Source organism: Musca autumnalis, unplaced genomic scaffold (genome assembly GCF_047663935.1).
Source record: "Musca autumnalis isolate F117 unplaced genomic scaffold, ASM4766393v1 scaffold_4, whole genome shotgun sequence".
Classification (NCBI taxonomy): domain Eukaryota; kingdom Metazoa; phylum Arthropoda; class Insecta; order Diptera; family Muscidae; genus Musca; species Musca autumnalis.
Genome location: NW_027411977.1, coordinates 115,688,771 through 115,712,152, shown reverse-complemented (window position 1 = coordinate 115,712,152; position 23,382 = coordinate 115,688,771).

Here is a 23,382-nt window from a genome sequence, read left to right as displayed (position 1 = left end):
GCCGCAAAAATTCCATGACCATGCTTTGAAATATACATAGCTACGATACTCACATCTCAAGAAAAAAAAAATACAGCACATTGTTGTAGCGCCCTAAAAATGTTGTTTCTCTCGTTCTTGAGAGCGAGAACATGCGACAAACATTGAAAACCATTTTAACTACAGAAATTTATTAATAACCTTCAACAAATTTTAATAAATTATTTGATTGAAATCGTTTATCGATCGCTTTCTAGTAACATTTTCATGTTTGGTAAACATTTTCCCTATATATTCGTAATATTTTATCGCCATTCGACAAAAATATGGTGATAAAGCTTTTAATCAAAATTTTCTGGGTGACTTTTTTTCTGTGTATAGTAGTTTTCGGGGCTACAAAGCTTTCCCTCAGAAATTTGTCGGTATAGGTCCATGTTTTGATATAGCGCCCATATAACGGTACATCCAGATTTTCAGTATTTCGAAGGTTTTAGCCTCATAATCACCTCAAAGTGGCTGTAATTTGTAATTCTTTATCGGGGCTACAAAACTTTCCCCTAGAAATTTATAGCTATCGGTCCAAGTTTCGATGTACCCCCCATAGAACGGTACATCCCAATTTTCGGTATTTTGAAGATTTTAGCCACATTGTCACACTGAAATGACTAAAATTTGGTATTTAGTCTTGTGTGGCGCTACAAAACTTTCTATCAGATATTTGTCGGTATCGGTCCAAGTTTTGATATACATATTCCCCAAAGACCGGTACCTCCCGCTTTTCGGTATTGTGAAGGTTTTCGCCTCATAACATCAAAATGGCTGAACTTTGGTATTTAGTCTTCCTTAGGGGTACTAAACTTTCCACCTGAAATTTGTCGTTATAGGTCCACGTCTTCATACAGTCCCCACAGGAAGGTACCTCCCGATTTTCGGTATTTTGAAGGTCGTGTCCTCATTATCCCGCCGAAAACTTTCCACTTTAAATTTGTTGGTATAGGTCCGTGCCTTCATAGAGCCCCCACAGAACAGTTCCTCCCGATTTTCTGTATGCTAAAAGTTAAGTCCTCAATATCCCACCAAAATGGTTGAAATTTGGTACTTAGTCTTTGTTGAGGGTAAAAAATTTTCCACCTGAAATTTGTCGGTATAGGTCCATTTCTATATATAGCCCCCATGAACGGTACCTCCCGATTTTCGGTATTATGAATGTAGAAGATTAAAGCTGGGGTTTACAATTTTCCACCTGAAACTTTATATTTAGTCTCCGCTGGTGGTAGGTATAAAATGTTTCACCTGAAATTATCCGGTATTTTTCCATGTTGTTATATAGCCCCCATAGAACGGTCCCACCCAATTTTCGGTATTTTGAAAGTTTTAGCCTCATTATTCTACCGGTATAACTGAATTTAGTATTTAGTCTTCCTCCAGAAATTTATCGGTACAGGTCAGTGTTTTATACCATGGTACAATAATTTGGAAGGTAGGTCAGGTTCGAACAAATTGTGAAAAACAAGGCCTGGGTGTATTTGCTTATTCTGTCAGAATTGCCATAACAGAATATGCAACAGGTTGTACTGTTTATTTGATATTTTGGACCATTAGCTAAAAACGCGAAAAATGAATGGGAGACTAAGTTTTCTTTTCAGAGTCAGCTTCTCTATATGTTCAAAGGTTTGTTTCATCACAATGTTGTAATAAATACAAATAATAAATGTTGTAATAACAATTTTCATTTTGACTGAATTATAATATGTATAAACTATTTTGTCATATTTTTCAAAACCATACCCATACATACACAATTTGTGTATACTGATTTGAAAGAATAAGCAAACCAATAGAAAAAAATTGTGATCAGCTGTTTGCTATGCCCTACCTTGTAATGATTCTACCATGTTTTATACCGCCTCCATAGAAGGGTTCTTCCGATTTTCATTAACAATCCGAATCCAGTATATGCAGGTTTATATCTAGCCGGTATTGCCCAGTGTTATGTATTTCGCTCAATTATAAATAATAATTGTAAATATTGGCCCATGTTTTGGAAAGTATAACGATGACGCCCTTATATATCGTCGTTGTCATGCTTAAGTGTTCCATGCGCCATTTGTTCGTTTTGAGATAATCGCATTTTAAAGTTTGCGTCACAACTGCATATAGCGGACTAAAGAAAATATTTTTATATTTCTTATTTTTGCCTTATTAATATTTCATTTGAATTATTGATAATATTATATAGAATATATTTGCAAAAATTTGGAGAAATATCTGTTGAAATATAAAAGTTATAGAGAATTTTTTTTAAAAATAGAATTTTTGTCGATTTGTTCCATATTCACACTTATGACAAAAATGTAAAAAATGGATATCACATGGAACAAAGTGACAAAACAATTTTCCAATTTTTGCCACAATAAATTCAATCGTAAATTAAAGTTCTGATTTTTAAATAAGTTTTTAAACTTGTCAGTTAATAAAATATTAATTTCATACCAGAAGAAAACTTTCGCTTTCTCTTCGAAACGTGGATATCCCGGAAACCAGAGCAGATAGGAAGAAGTCGAAAGAGCATACCGGAAAATTCTGGAAGCCATCTGAATCTCAAAAAGTCACAAATTGCGTATGGGACATATAAGCATGACAGCAACGATATGTACTGCTCCTGCAATAAAAGGAAGATTTTAATTTTATCACAAAATAAATAAAACTAATTGTTCCTATTCACTTCAATACAGTTCGTGATGGAGGATCTTTCCTACTTGTTCAACATGAATATAGCCACAGCTTCCATGCAAATTAACTTTTAAGGCCAATATTTTTTGCCAAGTCTAAAAACGTTTCATTTTATCCAAAAGCATTTAATTTGTGTAATATACAACCACAATTCGCGAGTTATAAACGGTTAAACCTTGGCTTCAACTATGTTAAATTTTCAAAAATATTGCCGATATACCATCCATACTGTGGTGGAGAATATTAAGAGCAGTACACATTGTCAGTTTTGAATGTCGATATTTCTCAGTTATCGATAACTGTCCAACCGTCCAGCAACCACAAAACATTTTGTGGTTGCATGATGAATGACAAAAATGAACAGCCACACTAGCAAGCACCAACAAAGCTGTCATTCAAAACTGGCAATGTGTACTCAGCTTAAAAGCAGTCTAGTTTTATCGATAACAGAGACTGAAGTAGAGGCACTGTAATGACTAGGAAATAAATTATTTTTTGTCATAAGGTTAAAAAACCGTGATGCAGTGGTAAGCCCGTCCCCTTTGCACTCAGAAGGTCTGCGGTTCAATCCCTGACCAGAACATCAACATTTTTAGAGGTGCACAGTGTTCGATTTTCGAAAAAACCTGGCCAAAACTTGGGTTTTTATGTTTTTCGGCTCGCTGGTTTCATTTTTCATATCATTTAACCCTCAAGTGGTCATTTAAGGGGTCATTTTGGTCCCTCCTCCTATAAAATGTGATCTTATCGGATCAAAATATTCTACAAATTTGTTCGCCATCAATTTTTAGTATAGGTCCTAGAATACACCAAAACTCTATATCTTACCTTTGCTCCAGAAATATGAAAATTAGAAAAACATTTTAGGGTTAATGACGTACTTCATCAAAGTTTTGGCCAAATTGTCATACAAAACATGAGTATAGCAGAATGGTGTCAAATACAAAAAATTCTCCCGCTAAATTTCATTATGAGTCATCAATGAAATGAAATTTGTAAGATACTAAATAATTAAGAAAACAATTTTTTTTTAAATTTTACAACCAAATTTTCAAATATTTTTTCATATTATTTTTGATCATTTAAAAAAGTTTAAATTAATATGATACAGTGTTTTGCACACTAAACAGTAGACGATGCTATATCGCAGCCGCCAAAGTAAATCTTGTTAAAGGTATATAAATGAAAAGTCAACAATTTGTTGTATTCGGAAAACGCATGCGCATAAAGCGATTTTAAGGATTTCGCGATTTTCACGCATTTCAAAATGTATATTACCTGATACAGTTTTCCTTCCAAATTATTCCCCATTTAAAGGAACCCAACATTTATATGAAAGTTTTCCATATTTTCCGGAAGGTTTAAGCATGCATTCTGAAGTGATTACAATAACATATGTGCGTTTTTGCGTGAATTTTACCCAAAATAGATGAAGAACTCCGACCTATTTTTCCTATATTTTCGTCAACTAACTCAAAAACTACATTGGAAAATATATTTGTTCTTTTTTTAAATTTGCCCAATACGGTTTTTGTTTTTGCTATAATATGCGAACCGCTAAACAGATTTGAACAATTTTGGTTCCATTTGAATCTTCGCGATATTTAAATTACGCTCATATTTTTTAAATATTTTAAGGATGCATGAACAGGTTGAATTTTATTAAAACAAGTTGCAAACTAAACTTTTTTTTATTCTTTCTGATTTTCCGCGAAATTTACAATTTTTTTACTAAAGTTATGGCACCTCAGTAATCATATAGTACGTAGGAAGCCATTAGTTAACACTGTTTCTCAATATAATGAGTAGCGTTCTTTTACGATTTTTTTCTTATTATCAGAATTGAAACCGCCATAACTTTTGCGCGCAATAACCGAAATTAGTATCTCGAACAGATTTGAGAAAGGGAATGTTTTCTCAATCCAAGTACCAAAAATTTTTCATGTACCTTAAAAAATTTTTTAAATTTTTTTCGATGGAAAACTAAAAAATTTTGTCTTTTCTTCATGTACCAAACCAAACAAAATATCACATAAAAACGAAAAGTGCAAAAATGTGCAGGATGTTTCGTTGGAAATTGGTAAAAAACTCTTCCCTTTTTATGAAATGATAAGTTACACAGCCCAACTCGATCTTACTCATAACTATTTTCATTATTTTTTGTGAAAATTGATCTTAAAAAAATTAACAAGTACGGACATCAATTATTAAAGAACGCACAATTCATTGGCGACACTGAACATCATAAATACGTTTCACATACCTTTCATTACAATTACGAAAAGAAAATTTTTAATAACCGTTGTTTATTTCGCATATTATCATAGATTTATAAACATCTTAAATATTTAAAAAAAAAAAAATCCAAATAGGGTCACTTTGACCTGGTTTTATACCCACTTATTAAACAAGAAATGTATATATTTTTTATAACTACACGCACTGGGATCCTATTAACAATATCTGACCCTTTTTAGTGTAAATTGATAAAAAAATTTTTTCGATTTTTGGCCAGGTTTTTTCGAAAATCGAACACTGTGCGGTGGCAAATCCGCACCGAAATTTTGGCTAACATTTCCAGAGTATTTGAACTATATACAACTTATCTATAATGGGTCGTGAGGCACGCCGTTCAGACTCGAAGATAGTAATAATTTAAATACATACTCATGGTAAAACGAACCAGGGGCTCAATTCTTGTTCTATGAAAATTTGAAATGAAAAGTTCTATAAAGGAAATAAAAGTCAAATGAACAATTTTATAAGGCAAATATTTTTCATTTCAAATTTTCATAGAACAAGAATCCAGCCCCTGGTAAATTAAATACTACAACAAATGCATCTCAACAACAACCACATAGACATTTGTTTTTGTTTGTAATGTTACTGTCATCGGTAAATGTAAACAAAACAAGGAAATGTCCATAAATTATTGGAATTTAAAAAACTAATATTTTTCACATTTGATTGAATATTTTGAAAAACATTAATGAAAACTCGTTCGATTTTCAATTTGAATGTTTCCATATCATTCCACTAAATGCATAATGTCACGCAGAAAGTAGAATTCTTGCAAACATGTTTGGGGTCGCTTGTAATTCATCGAAAGAGAGAAGCTGTTTCAATCGTTTGCTTTTGAAAACAAAAAAGCATATGTTTATTAGGTCTTTATTTTTTAAAATTTAACAAAATATCACACATATTAACAAATATTGTACCACCTCTATAAGCGATGTTTTAGTGTGCGGCATGTCGTTCGGACCTGGAGGAGGTTACATGTCAATGATATGAAGGAGTCTTTATGGGAAATAGGTTTTTTTTTCTGATGAATTAAGTTTTTCTTCAAAAAAAATATATATATCCCTAATATACACACGGTGTGCCTTAACAAATTTAAATGGAAGGTGCTTACACCTCGGAAGTTTTTGCTGATTCTGAAACTACAATGCTCATAGATGAGAAATGCCAAGAAACAAAAAAATCGCCGGAGGGATTTTAAAATAAATCGCGATTTAAGTTCACATTTTTAGGGGTTCTTTAGGTTTTCACGATTTAGCTTGGAAACCGCGAGTTCTATGTAAATGGGTCTAAAGAAAATGTTGTAGCAGAGACAATTCTCCACAAGATTGTCCTTTATGATATTTTCGTCGGTTTTACCGTTTTTGAGATATAGATGTTCAATTAAAATTTTTAGGTTTTTATCTTAAATCTTTACCATTTTGCTTGAAAACCGCAAGTCATATGAAAATGGGACTAAAGATGGTAAATTGCAGTAATGACATTGTTTTATAAGGAGGCGATACAGTCAGTGTATTGTCTCAATTTGAACTTCTATATCTCAAAAACGGTAAAACATACGAAAATATCATAAAGGTCAATCTTGTTAAGAATTTTCACAGCTACAACATTCTCCTTAGGCCATTTCCATAGGACTCGCGGTTTCCAAGCAAAATCGTGAAAACCTAAAGAACCCCTAAAAATGTGAACTTAATTCGCGATTTATTTGAAAATCCCTCCGGCGATTTTTTTCGTTTCTTGATACTTCTCATCTATGAGCATTGTAGTTTCAGAATCAGCACAAACTTCCGAGGTGTTAGCACCTTCCATTTAAATTTGTTAAGGCACACCGTGTACATCGAACATAGAAATAAACAAGGCACAGTTATATAAGTTAGAAGTGACAATGAGCTGTATATTTACTTTTTTGTTAATTTTGGTTTCAAAATGTAATAGGGTCTACTCATGAGATTTGAAACTTCGAAATTTGCTACCAAAAATTCTTCTTTTCATCCTAAACTTGTAATAAAAATTACCAACGATAGTTCTAACTGTCTTATATTTACATTTTGTTTCAAATTTGGATTTTCAAAATGTATTTATGTTTTTCCTGAGGACATTGTTAGAACCATGGTACAATAATTTGGAAGGTAGGTCAGGTTCGAACAAATTGTGAAAAACAAGGCCTGGGTGTATTTGCTTATTCTGTCAGAATTGCCATAACAGAATATGCAACAGGTTGTACTGTTTATTTGATATTTTGGACCATTAGCTAAAAACGCGAAAAATGAATGGGAGACTAAGTTTTCTTTTCAGAGTCAGCTTCTCTATATGTTCAAAGGTTTGTTTCATCACAATGTTGTAATAAATACAAATAATAAATGTTGTAATAACAATTTTCATTTTGACTGAATTATAATATGTATAAACTATTTTGTCATATTTTTCAAAACCATACCCATACATACACAATTTGTGTATACTGATTTGAAAGAATAAGCAAACCAATAGAAAAAAATTGTGATCAGCTGTTTGCTATGCCCTACCTTGTAATGATTCTACCATGGTTAGAACGACCCTATTGTTCAATATTTTCTTTGACATTAAATTTTCATTAGCAACAATGTTGTTTTTGTAAATTTGTTAGTTGTTGTAATTCATGCAGCTACCTTGTGTTAATATGCCTTGGAAATAAATATATAAAATGTCTTATGGAATTTGACACTAACATTACAACCCAGTTCAGTCAGCTGGATATTGCTGTTACCTTTTCTTGTTCTACCATGATACATGCTAGAGAATGGAATAATTCGCCCTTCAAACTCTGAGTGGTCCAGTTCATTACATATGGTACCCAAAAAAGATAGAGCATGGAGATGCTGCAGAGACTATAGAGGTCTTAACAAAAAAAACAATTCCGGATCGACTCAAACCTGCCTATATAGCAACGGACGTAACAACATCGTCCGAAACGCCCTCAAGACGAAAGCTCAAAGTGCGTTTCGCACTGGAAGGGGGGTAATGTGGCAAAGCAACCGTTGAATTTTAAGTTTTTCATTTTTCTTAAACTGAATACACAAATTTTTATTCTTTCGAAATATTTTTAAATTTTATCAGAACTTTCAATCATTCAATTTGTTTCAACAATTCGTTTAAATAAATATTTAATTGGCAAATTTTGGAAAGACGGACGGATAGACAGACGATCATCGTTGTATCGACTTAGAACTTTACCCTGATCAAGAATATATGTATGTATGTGTATAATTTATAGGGTCTCCAATGAATATTTCGATGTGTTACAAACGGAATGACAAATTTAATTATACCTTTCATATTATGGTGGAGCGTATAAAATCCTTTCTAAAGTTTACGACCCCGCGAACGTCTTAAGGACCATGATCTGCGAATCTGCACCTGAAATGTCCCCAATCGTTATAGAGAATGTGCAGTTTACGCACTGACAGATGTACTTAAAAAAGTACAATGCCGATATAACTGCCATACATGAAATACGATGGATTGGTGAAGGCGTCACAACAACACTTAAAATGACGCACTCTGCGGATTTGTAGTTGGTCGGAGGTTAAAACATCTAGTCTACAGCGTCACCCTTGTAAATGAAAGACTTGTTCATGCTCCAACCAAGACATTAAAATTATTCTAGACGATTTTTTGCCAAAATTGGAAAGGACCTTAGGCCCAACAGTCGGGAAATTCAGTCTCTACAGTGAACCATCTGACAATGGTATGAGACTGATAGACTAGATTTAAGCCCCTAGATATTCATAAGGGCACTTGGCTCTCTCCAGATTATGGAACGTGATGGGTGTGCGATCATTTGGAGGAGCAAACATACACAGAAAAAAATATTTCAAGAATATGTAAGATTTTCATGAGATGCAAAATCACTTTCCTATTTTTCCCGATATTCCACTATTTGCTCTTTGTTTTGACGATCAATACATGTACTCAACTGCCTTTCATGTGTAAACGCAGGGTAAGCTTCATTTTTCTAGTTATGAAAATTCTTCTAAATTGCAAGGGTTGCCAAATATTTTGTTACAATATTGGTCATAATGTAAATGAGTCCATTAATGAGTTAATCCTAAGGAATATTTTTAAATCATCGGCATACAACAGAAATTTTGTATGCTTGAAACAAGTGTAAATATCGCTTATAAAAATGTTAAAGAAAAGAGGCCCTAAAATGCTACCTTGTGGTACACCGAATGTTTGGTAAAATACTACAGATTCATATTCACCTATTTTCACAGCACATTTCCTGTTGTGAAAATAAGATTTGATCCGTTTAAGAAATACAGAGTGAACTCCAAAATCATTCGTTTTTTATCAAAAGATGGTGGGAAATTGAATCAAACGCTTTGGAGAAGTCAGTGTAGATTGTCTCTACTTGGTATCCAGAACCAAGGGACATTAAACAATAGTCAGCAAACACGGCCAAGTTTGATATAGTGGACCTACCACCATAAAAACCATGTTGCTGAGGTATAATTATTGATTTGAATATGAAAGTTAATTTACTATGGATAATAAAAAAACTTTTGCAATAATATTTATTTTGCAATTGGGCGGTTAGACTTGACATTTTCTATACAACCGTCTTTAAAAATGGGATTTATATATGTAAATTTCCATTTATCTGCAAAGATACCATCGGACAATGATTTATTAAAGATACTCTTTAGATAATTTTTTAATGACTAAAAAAAACTTTTATTCCATTTAAATATTAAAAAAGGTCCCGCACAAACCAATAAAGTTATAATAAATGAAATAATATGAGGATAAAATAAGTGAGAAACAAACGGTTATGTCACGTCGGTTATTTTGTGTCTCCCTATACTTTGATTTCATATAAATATCGACTTACAATGACTTCAAAAAATTTTCCAAAATTCTGAAAAATAAAAACTTAACAAGTAAAAAAGTCGTTAAGTTCGGCTGGGCCGAACTTTTTATACCCTCCACCATAAAATAGTCTTAATTGAAATGGAATAATTAGGGTCCTTTCACAATTTTAGGTGGAACAACTTTTCGAGAATGGATAGACTCCTACTGCCTCCCACTATTGCTTAAATTACACTGTGAGCACAAATGTTGGGGCAGAGATATTTCCTTTTGGAGATGAAAGCCCTTGGTGTGTGTATATTAAAAACCCCGGAGGACAGATGCGCCGTGAGTCGAACTTCCGCGTTATGGCGTGATGAAGTTTTTGCAAGAGACCCTGTAAGCAAGCCATCATGAATTAGCATTATATCTTTGTTTGTTGTTTTTGTAGAGCACTTAAGCAACAGTGAACAAAGATATAACGCTAATTCCTGATGGCCCACAGCGTCTCTAACAAAAATTTCATCACGCCATAACGCGGAAGTTCGACTCACGGCGTATCTGTCCTTCGGGGTTCATAATATACTCACCAAGGCCTTTCTTCCCCAAGAGGAATTTTCCGTGCCCCAGACTTTCACCTCCATTTTGTTGCACAGTGTTATCTAATCTAATTTAAAAAATGTGTTCAGCTGGGTGAAAGATTCCACCAACGGGGCTATATCAAAGAGTCAACCTATCTTTAAATTTTTTGGCGGAAAAGTTTTATAGCTGCAGGGAACTTCAAGAGTCAAATTGAGGGTAGTTTCATCAAAACAATGTAGACCCTCAAAAATTGACCAATGTTGACGAATTTTAGTGAAGAAATTTCGTGACCACTAAAAATTCCCGGGAGGTACAGTTATATGGGGGAATATACCAAAACATGGACCTATATTAACGATTATTTTTGAATAGACAAAATTGTAGCTAAAATTCTCAAAATACCGATCATTACAGCTAGTTCGGTTAAAAATTGCAGCTAAAATTCTCAAAATACCGAAAATCGGGAGATACCGTTATATGGGGGCTATACCAAAACATGGACCTATGTTGACGATGTTTCGTTGGAGATATTTTATGACCACTGAGAACTTCAAATGTCAAATTACAGCTACTTCGGTAAAAAACTGTAGCTAAAATTCTCAAAATACCGAAAATCGGGAAGTACCGTTATATGGGGGCTATACCAAAACATGGACCTATGTTGACGATGTTTGGTGGAGATGTTTCATGACCACTGAGAACCTCAAATGGCAAATTACAGCTAGTTCGGTTAAAAATTGTACCTAAAATTCTCAAAATACCGAAAATCGGGAGGTACCGATATATGGGGGCTATACCAAAACATCGACCTATGTTTAAGATGTTTCGTGGAGATGCTTCACAACTACTGAGAACCTCAAATGTCAAAATACAGCTAGTTCGGTTAAAAATTGTAACTTAAATGCTCAAAATACCGAAAATCGGGAGGTACGGTTATAAGGGGGCCTTACCGAAACATGGATCTATGTTGACGATGTTTAGTGGAGATGTTTCGCGACCACTGAGAACCTCAAATGTGAAATTGTAGCTAGTTAGTTTAAAACTTGTAGCTAAAATTCTCAAAATACCGAAAATCGGGAGGTACCGATATATGGGGGCTATACCAAAACATGGACCTATGTTGACGATGTTTCGTGGAGATGTTTCATGACCACTGAGAACCTTAAATGTCAAATGGCAGATAGTTCGGTTAAAAATTGTGGCTAAAATTCTCAAAATACCGAAAATCGGGAGGTACCGTTATATGGGGACTATACCAAAACATGGACCTATGCCCATATCCTTTGGGATATAAGTTTGTTGATCACTAGGAACCCTAAGAGCCAAATTATATCTAATTCGGTCTGCAAATGTGGCGAATAACGTCAAAATACCTCAAATCCGGAGGTACCGTTATAGTGGACCGATATAGCCCATCTTCGAACTTGACCTGCCTATGGAAAAAAGACCCTCGGGTGCAAAATTTCAGCACTCTATCTCAATTATTGCGGACGCTAGAGTGATTACAACAGACGGACAGACGGACAGACGGACAGACAGACGGACAGACGGACATGGCTAGATCGTCTTAGAATTTTATCCTGATCAAGAATATATATACTTTATATGGTCGCAAATGATTACTTCGATGTGTTACAAACGGAATGACAAACTTAATATACCCTCCATACTATGGTGGAGGGTATAAAAAGCTTTTTGTGCGGAGGCTTTTTTATCAAATCACTTTTTTTATTAAGATTTTATGTCATCTTAGGTAAAGACTCATCAAAATATTATACAGGGTGATGCCCCTGCTAAAAAGGAGTGTGAACACGAGCCACAAGGCGATAAACGAAAAGCTGTTAGGCCAAGACTTCGATGGAAAGAACAGTTGAAAGATGAGATCGAACATTGTGGTATCCCCTCAAACTGGAAAGAGATAGCTAGAGATCGGGTAAGGTGGAAATCTATCCGTAGGTCGCCTTAATGGACAAATGTTTTGTGCACCAGCAGAGTCATCTAAGTAAGAAAGTACATAAGAAGACATAATACAAATTCCGGCAATATCAGTTGGATAATATCTAAAACCTTCAAAATATTGAAAATCAGAAGTTTGCTTTCTATGGGGGGGTATATTGCGAGGTGTATTTTGATTTGATCCGACCTGGGATTTTATACTGCTCGGGAATATATATATTATATTATCAAACAGATGATACTATTGATGATGTAAACAGGTTGTGAACAGAAGCACCCCTGGACAAACAACAATTCCCGTACTGGAAACTGATATTGCCCGTGCAACTGTATGGACTGGAGATTTAAGTAAATAAGAAGGCAGTACTTTGTGAGCGTATGAGAAACAATCTAGGACAGGTCTAAGGCTAATCTGTCAATATCGTCGTCATATAAACCACTATTTGTTCCGATTTTGTAACGGCATTGACGTAGTTAAGTTTTCTTTTCTGTTTTTCTACGACATATTGATCCTTTTATAGTTCAAATCGCTGGGTTGGCACATCGCTTCTCACTTTCACCAACATAATATTGTTCAACATTTATAACCGTATACAATCAGATACAAAATTCTACACGAAAAAGAGATCAGTATGCAGTAGAAAATAACAACAAATCACAAACAATTCCCATTGAATACCAAAACCAAAAAAGAGAGAATGAAAAAAAATCCATGGGCTCATGTTGGCAATATTAATGTTTTTCATTGTTGAAATTTATTGAAAATTTCACCACATGGCCATTTGTTTCATTTATGTAGATTCAATCCAGACATGTGTGTAAATTTTGCTGTATTCGACTCATGTCCATACACACTTTCTTTGACACACATTTTTCATTGGTGCATAAATTTATTCTGCCAACATCGTTGACTGAACGTCATCTCTTTAATTGCCACTAAATGTTGAAGGTTTTCTTATCATGTGCCGCATTGTGCTGTTCTTCATACAACATTTTCTAATGAGTATTTGGAGACATATAAATTTATGGTCAAGGAAATTGAATAATACGAAAAACTAATCAGTTTTTTTCTTTCCTTTGTCAATGTAGACTCATCGTCAGTTCAAAAAAATCTCTTGGCGAAAAATTCTACACTAAAAATCTCATAGTAATAATATAACAATTAAGAAAAGCGTTAAGTTCGGCCGAGCCGAACTTTTTATACCCTCCACCAAGAACTACTTTATTGAAGTGAATCCGAAAACTGACCTATACCGATAAATTTCAGGTGGAAAGTTGTATACCATTAACGAAGACTTACTACCACATTTCAGTCACTTCGGTGGGATATTGAGGTCACAAGCTTCAAAGTACCGAAAAACAGGAGGTATCGTTCTATGGGGGCTATACTAAGGCATGGACCTGTACCGACAAGTTTCTGGGAGAAAGTTGTATACCCCCAACGAAGACTAAATACCAAATATCAGCCATTTCTGGGGAATATTGAGGCCACAACCTTCAAAACACCGAAAATCGGGAGGTAAGGTCTATGGGGGCTATATATAGGCGTGGACCTTTACCAACAAATTTCATATGGAACGCTTTATACCCCAAATAAAGACCAAATACCAAATTTCAACCATTTCGGTGGATTAATGTGGCCACAACCTTCAAAACACCGAAAATCGGGAGGTAAGTTCTATGGGGGCTATATATAGGCGTGGACCTATACCAACAAATTTCATATGGAACGCTTAATACCCCAAATAAAGACAAAATACCAAATTTCAACCATTTCGGTGGATTAATGTGGCCACAACCTTCAAAATACCGAAAATCTGTTGGAACCGTGTTTAGCCTCTGAAAACACATAATGCCAAATTACAACCGATTCGGTTGTCAAATGGGACAAATATCTTAAAAATTCCTTACAACGACGACGCGTCGTTTTGTATGGGGCTCTACGAAAACGTGGACCTACATAGCCTGCTTTCAATAGCAAATGTCTTACGTACATATAATAGATTTTACCAACATTTCATCCAACTACTTCAATCCGTTCGGACGCTAGTGCGATTTCCACAGACGGACGGACATGGCTATATCGATGTAGAATTGCACACTGATCAAGAATATATATAGTTTGTGGGGTCTACAATGACTATTTCGAGTAGTTACAAACGGAATGACAAACCTGATATACCCCCCATCTTAGTAAAAAAGCGTTAAATTCTGCCGGGCCCAACTTTTCATACTCTCCATCATAAAAAATTCTGAACTAAAAGGGAATAATTATTTTTCATTCCTGTCTAAAGTGGGTACCTAAAAATGTCAGATAATGTACCTAAAATATTTTCATTCGGGCGGCACATTTATATGGTGTCTATTTTTGGAGGAGCCTATGGTGGAGGAACTTTGTGACAACTGGGAACCGCAAATGACAAATTACATCTAGTTCAGCTAAAAATTGTAGCTAAAACCCTTAAAACAAAATGTAGACCTATGTATTTTGACAGTTTTTGATGGAGATGTTTTCTGACCACTGGGAATCTCAAAATACCGAAAATCGGTACGTAACGTTATATGGAGGCTATACCAAAACTTAGACCTATGTGTAATATTTCTAGTGGATTATAATCAATGGGAACTTCAAATATCAAATACCAGTTTGTTCGGCTTAAAATTGTGGCTAGAATCCTCACAATACAGAAAATTGGGAGGTACCGCTATATGTGGGCTATACGAAAATATGGGCCTAAATTGAAAATTTTTGTGGTAGAATTTTTGTTAGCTCTAAAATTTCAAATTACAGAAAGTTCGGCCAACAAACGAAACTACGACTACTGGGAACCTCAAATATCAAATTACCGCTATTTTGGTAAAAGCTGTAGATACAATTCTCAAAATACCGAAAATAGGGAGATATCGTTTTATGGGGGCTATACCGAAACATGGACCTATTTTGATAATGTTTTACAGTGATAATTGGGGCTATACCGATACATGGATCTATGTCGAAAATTTTTGGTTAAGAAGTTTCGTGACAGCAGGGAACCTTAACCGGTAGTCCAGTAAAAAATATAGGTAAAACCTTTAAAATATCGAAAATCGGGAGGTACCGTTATGTGGGGGCTATACCAAAACATGGAACTTTGTTGACAATTTTTTGTAAAGAAGTTTCGTGTATGCTGGGAACATCAAAAGTGAAGTTACGGGTAGTTCAGATAAAAAGTTTAGCTGAAACCATTATAATACCGAAAATCGGGAGGTACCGTTATATGGGGCTATACCTAAACATGGACTTATGTTGACAATTTGTGAAAAAGTTTCGTGGCTGCAGGAAACCTCAAATGTCAAATTACGGGTAGTTCAGACAAAAACAATTTATCTAAAAATCATCAAAATACCGCAAATCGGGAGGTACCGTTATATGGGGGCTATACCAAAACATGGACCATTGTTTATTATTTTTTGATGGAGAAGTTTCGTGGCTGCAGGGAACCTCAAATGTCAAATTACGGGTAGTTCAGACTAAAAAAATAAATAAACGTACGAACTTACATACTCGTAGATCGACTTCGAATTTTACCCTGGTAAAAACCAAATTTCCTTTACAATTTAATTTGATAAAAATTAAAAAAAAGTAAGAACGGTGTTAAGTTCGGCCGGGCCGAACTTGTTATACCCTCTACCACGAGTTGTATTGAAGTAAAATTGAATGAATAGTTTGCTTTCGTGTATGACTTAATACCAAATTTCAGCAATTTCGGAAAAACAATGTGAGGCACGTCGATCTATGTATACCGACAAATTTCTGACGGAAAGTTTTTAGACTCAAAGAAAACTAAAGGCCTGCGTACATAAGCTGCCTTGCCTGCTTACCTTGCTTACTTCTGATAAAAGAATAAAAAAGAAAAGGGCAACCCAGTTCGAAATTTCCTCGGCCTTCTTTATTCTTTTATTTGTATTATGTCAAAAATGAAGCAGGAAAGCAAGGCAATCAGGCAGAGCAGCTTATGTACGCAGGCCTTAAATACCAAATATTTCGGTAAGAGAATGGGGCTAAATAACCTCTTGGAAGACTGAATAACGAATTTCAGTCATTTCGTCAATATAAATTATTTTAGACAGATTCGTTAAGAACTGCGGATGTGCCACCACATTCTATTTTGGGATAAATAGGGATATTACTCCCGAATCTCTGTAATTTGTGACACACCTTTTTGGCAAATATAATAATCGCGTATAAAGGATTACATTTATGTAAAAATAATCAAAGATAATCGCGATTCAATTCGCGGAATTGTCAAAATATATTTTTGCAGATTTTCCTACTTTCAAGGTATCTATATCCGGCGTTTTAGTGGATGGATTCGAACGCGGAAGGGCTTATTAGATCAGGCACGTAAAAAAAACTAAAATCCCGCGGGGTTCAGGGGTACCTGTACGACAGTTGTAAATTTTAAAGCCAAAAAATAGTTTTTTTCAGAAAATTTACGCACCAAATTTGGAATCCTATTACTAGGAAGCTGTACGGAGCACACTCATGAGATATACATCGAACGACGTGGAGTCGCGAGTTCTACAATCCTATAACCAGTTTGGATTATTATCTAGTTGCACCCTCTAATTATAAGAAAAATTCAAGAAAAATTCAAACCAACAAAGAACACAAAAAAAACTTGTTTACTTCAACACATTTTTCCCATTTTTTATATTACCACCAACGCACAGTGTTGCCTCGTGGACAAAAATCAAAAATTGTGATGTTAACTTTTACATATGTTCATGATTTTTTCTTACAGTAAACACATCCCATACAACGAATCTGAAAGAATTTTGTCGATATGTGCATTCATAATGAAGTTATAGCCCTTCAAGTATGAAAAATATTTCCCTGGTAATCTAAAGCGGTAATCATATGAAAATTAGGCAATTTTTAAAATAACATTTTCTGAAAAGTTTGTTGATAAAATTAAAAGTTTTGGATGGGGATTTGATGGGTGGGCTACAAATATAAAATTTTAGTACAAAAAGTTGACATCAACTGCACGTGGGCAATGTACCGTTATCAAGAAATCAAAATTTAAATTTGATAAAAAAATTCAAATTCTTATTATTTAGTAGAGCAGATCTTTTGATTGCCACCTATTGCCACTTCGGCTCTTGTTTGGACATCTCTTCCAAATAAAAATGTGCAAAAACGTTCTGCCCATCCCTGCAACCTTCTGAGATATATCGGTTCAGATTTTATATAACCTCCATATATATCATTTCCCGATTTAGCTACAACTTGTTCAATTTTGATCAGATAGCCTTCAAATTTAGTACGTGTTATTTTCTTAGGCTCCTGAATAGCTACACCGATTTTCAAAAATCTGTTCAGATTTGGATATAGCCCCCATATATATCTATCACCGATTTTGCTATAGCTCGGCCAATTTTAATCGAAAAGCCTTCAAATTTTATGTGCGATATTTTGTTAGACCCCTGAATAGATTCACCGATTTTCGTTAAAATCTGTTCAGATTTGGATATAGCCCCCGTATATATCTTCCCACGATTTTGCTATAATTCGCTCAATTTTTGATGAATAGCCTTCAAATTTAACATGGGATGTTCCTCAGGGCCCTGTTCAGTTTTACCTTTGACCTAGGTTGATGAATGTTTGAAAAATCAACTTTGGTCCATATCGGTTCAGGTTTGAACATGGCATCGATATATAATTTCGCCCGATGTCACTCAAGTACGGATAATTACGTCATATTTTCTTATTTAACCAATATCGTTGCGTGTTTAGTGAAATATATATGAGAGCTATATCAAAATCTAAACCGATTTTTGTCAAAATCGGTGGAACTGAAAAAGGCCTTAAGAAAACATCCAATGTTAAATTTGAAGGCTATGTTTCAAAAATTGATCGATTTATAGCAATTGGTGAAATATATATATAGAGCCTATATCCTAATCTGTACCGATTTTTGTAAAATCAAATCAAAAACGGTAAAACTGAACAGTGGCCTGAGGAAACATACCATGTTAAATTTGAAGGCTATTCATCAAAAATTGAAGTATTTATAGCAAAATCGGGGAAAGATATATATGGGAGCTATATCCAAATCTGAAGCGATTTTTACGAAAATCGGTGAAACTACTCGGGGGCATAAGAAAATATTACATATAAAATTTGAAGGCTATTCGATTAAAATTGACCGAGTTATAGCAAAATCGGGGAAAGATATATATGGGGACTATATCCAAATCTGATGCGATTTTTGTGAGAATCGGTAGAGCTACTCATGGGCCCAAGAAAATATTACATATTAAATTTGAAGGCTATTCGATCAAAATTGACCGAGTTAAAGCAAAATCGGGGAAAGATATATATGGGGGCTATATCCAAATCTGAACAGATATGGACCAAAGTTGAAATTTTTCATTCCTATGCCCTTATAAGTACTTGTGCAAAAATTCATCAACCTAGGTCAACTCCTTCTATTTTTGTCCACTTTTGTATGGAAGCGGCAACACTGTGCAACGCAGCTTCCACGAAAATTATTTGTTAAGGTCCATATTATGAGATCGTGGCTAAAACACTTCAATTAATATAAATATATTCATATTTTATAAAATATATTAACAGTTCGCGACTTATTAAATGGTGAACCTCAACTTCAACGATTGTTAAACTTTTTTGAATATTACCATATACTTTATAGGGTCTCCGACGAATATTTCGATGTGTTACAAACGGAATGACACGGAATGGAGGGTATAAAAAATTCCGAGCGCATCTACGATTTTTGCTATCGAAGTTAAGGAAAAAATTCTGGTTTCAAATCTGTACGCGTTCACAAAATGGGCCGATGCGAGCAAAAGCTATAGCGGTTTTTATTCTCTTATAAAGAAAAATATTTTAAAATTTTTTTATTTGTTGTATTGAGAAAATGTATGCATCTATCAGTAACAGCATTTGCACACAATCCGTAGATGCACCATAATTTCTAAAATTTGTTTTTATTTTCGTGGAAAATTAAAAGAAAAAATTTAAATTATACTATCTCAGAGTCCGAATAAACCTCTAAAAATAAATTAAAAATACGTACAGAACCTAGACAACGCTTAACAAAATATGAAACCGAAATTATAAACATTGACCTAATAAATTGCATATTATAGCAACAACAAAGAGAAAAAAATATTTGGGAGTTCTCCAACTATTCCGCTAAAGTTCCATACAATAATTAATGTACTCTGCTAAAACTTCATCAAGAAATATGGTTTAACATCGTGAGAGCTTAACTGCTTACTGTGATAACTTATAAGAATAGGAAATTAAGAGTAATATTGAAATTACAATCATTAAAAAAATGAAAATCCTGTTATTCGCGAATTAGTTAAAATCAGTTGATGCACATCCGATATTAGCTACAGCGAATCAACCTCTTTCTATATGTATGCATATTTCGATGTTGCACTCAGCGGTCATTGTGTGCCGTCAGTTGCATCTCACAATGCCAAAACCCTTAAAGTGGGTAAAATCGCGCAATGTGCACCCAGTTTCAGTAGCACCCATCCAAAATTCGCAGAATACATTTATTTCAAATAGACTCTTCAAGAACCGTGGATGTGCCTCCACATTCTATTTTGCGTAAAATACCCATATTACTCGCGTATCACTGCAATTTATGTCACGTGCTTTTGCAAATATTATAATCGCGTAGAAAGGATTCCATTTATTTAAAAAATTTAAAAAAAATCCCGATTTAGCACGCGGATTTGTCACAATATATTTTTGCTGATTTTCTTATTTCCAAGGTATCTACATCCGCGGTTTTAGTGGATGGATTCCACAGGGCTCAATGGATCCGTTGCGTAAAAAAACTAAATTCACGCGGGATTCAAAGGAAATTGAATGACACTTGTACATTTTTAACGCAAAAATAGGGTTTTTAAGAAAATTCACGTTTCAACTGTTAACCTTTAGACTCCAATTACTAGGATACTGTAAGGAGCGCACTCATGAGATATACACTATTATGAGTTTGGAATATTATTTTGGTGCGCGTCCGGATTATTAAAAAATTCAAAAAACCCCGAAATTCCGGCTTCAAACTGTCAGCATTAATTTTAGGTTGATGCAGTTGATATATCGAAAAATCATACATTAGTATCATTTTGCCCATGGAGTATTTTGTCATTCTTTCTTTGAGCATAGGTCTATAAATAACATAAAAAAACTTGTTGGCTTCAAACCATTTATGTACAGTGATGCACGTAAACTAATTTTAATGGTCGATATTATGGGATTCCTCCTAAAACACTTAATTATTTAAAGAATTTCAGTCATACTATATAGAATATGTTAATAGTTCGCGAATTCTGAATGTATGAAACTCGGATTCATCGATTGTAAAACATTTTTGGTTTTTACCATATATAGTTTTCAGGGTCGCAAATGATTATTTCAATGCGCTACAAACGAAAAAAAAGAAAAACAAACTAAATATACCCTCCATACTATGGTGGAGGGCATAACAAGTAAAAATGGCGTTTAGCTCGAGCTTTTTATACACTCTACCTACCGCTTCCTCCATATACCTCTACCTTTTTATACCCTAAACCAGCATCCGGCAAAAAGGGGCACACGCTGCTTGTGTATAGAGAGGTATGCGTGAGTCTTCCTTTGTCTTTCCACCTGAAATTTGTCGGTACAGGTCCACGACTTCATATAGTCCCCATAGAACGGTACCTCCTGATTTCTGGTATTTTGAAGGTTGTGGCCTCAATATCCCTCCGAAATGGCTGAAATTTGGTATTAAGTCTTCCTTGGGGGTATAAAACTTTCCACCTGAAATTTCTCGATATAGGTCCACGTCTTCATATAGCCCCCATAGAACGGTACGTCCGGATTTCTGGTATTTTGAAGGTTGTGGCCTCAATATCCCTCCGAAATGGCTGAAATTTAGTATTAAGTCTTCCTTGGGGGTAAACAACTTTCCACCTAAAATTTGTCAGTTAAGGTTCAGGCCTTCATATAGCCTCCACAGAACGATACCTCCCGATTTTCGGTATTTTGAAGGTTGAGGCTGTAGTTATACATTTGTTTATTTTATTGACTTGTCTGAAAAGAATTTTAAACAGAAAAATTGTACATACAAACATTTTTGTACCTATTATTGAATTATTTGTTGCATATGTCATATTTTTCGATTGCAATTTAATCAGAAGCCAAAAATATGTCCAAATTTGACATGAATCGGTCCCAAAATTTGACATGAATCGGACCAAAAAAAGGGGTTGCATAAAATTCCGCTGTCTAATCATAACAAATCCAGTTAGGATTATTTCAGCCCATAATATCGAACTACATCTACGTTGTTTGAACACATATGTATGTTAACTGAATTTCTAACACGATTAGTTATTCACAATAACAAATCAAAGAAAAAATCATTGCAAATTTTATTATCTATATTTTTTAAAAATTTTCAATTACGTAGATGAGCTTTCCGACTTATTACTTAATACGACTTGTAAGAAGTTATATACAATATGCAGCAAGTTCATTAAACGTGCATCCTTTCCGACAACATTCATCATAAACTCCATGCAAATGGCGTTGTCTACGAGTTTTAGCAAACCCACTCAATCCTTCACTGTATAACACTTCATTTAGAAGGGAATTCGATATGACATCTTTTTTATTGCCGATATCAGTTAAACCATACAAATCCAATATTTGGGGAAAGACTTTTGATTAAAATTTTAAAATTAAAATTAGTTTAATATTCTTATTTGTTATATACTTACCTGGCTCATTGATTGACTTTTTACTAATCTGCCTACCATTGAAACCATTAACGCACACAGCATCTAGAATTCTCTCCAAATTTTGACCGCAGAAGCGCGTAGCAGCTGATTGGCTTTCATAACAAATGGCAAAGTAAACAAAGAGATCTAAAATTTTCATCTTAAATCAATTGCAAATTGGAAATGATTGTTCTACTTATGATAGGTTAGGTTAAAGGACGCGCAGCTGTAGTATTGGACAGCCACTCCACTCGGAGACCTTATGGTCGGTCCATTGTGTTCATCCTATAGTGTGGGTAGGAGACAAGAAAAGAAATAATTGCATAGAAGGTATCGAGTGGAGAAGTAAGAAATAAGAATAATTAAGTAAGTAAGAAAATAAGGGAGAATAATTAAGAAAGTGCTATGGATTGAAAGACAATTGAGAAATTATTTATGAAAGGAGAGCGAGTAAGGAGGTTTTGTCATATTAAGATGCTGTAATTCGTTCATGTTGAAGCCACTTCAGACCCTTGGCGAGAAGAAGCAGTGTTGTCGTCTCGGCTTGGCAGAATGTTGTCAGAGATGATATTGTATGTTCACCCAATGTTTGGATTCTCCTGGTCCTGAGCATTGGACAACGGCATAATAAGTGCTCAATCGTCTCTGTTTCTTCTTCATCTTCGCATAATCAGCAGTAGTCCGTGGAGTCATCTCTATCCCATTTGCAGGTCATTGATCTTATTCTGCAGTGTCCCGTGATTACTCCAACCATTAGTTTCAAGTCGGGTTTTCTCATAGAGAGTAGAGAAGTGGTCTTCCGTTTGGAGAGGTTGGGCCAGATTGCCTTTGATACCTTTCAGCCAGGTTCGTTGTTCCAAATCTGACCAGCCTTCTCCCTGTATACTTGTTCTAGGAGCTGCATGAAGTGACACAAGGGTGGCTTGATTGAGTTATCGATTTCGATGTCGTTTGACTCAGATCCGCGACGCGCCAATTCATCCGCTTTTTCATTTTCCTCGATGTCGCAATGCCCGATGACCCGGCACAAGGTAACGATTGATCGTAGGGCCTCCAAAGCTTTCCTGCAGTGCAAGACCGCAGCAGACTTGATTGAATGGGATCTAAGTGATTATAGGGCCGCTTGACTATCCACATAGATAGTCACCGGTCCAGCTATGTCCCCTTCCATGTTTTTTATCAAACTCTGCTGCTTTCGTGACCGCAAAGATT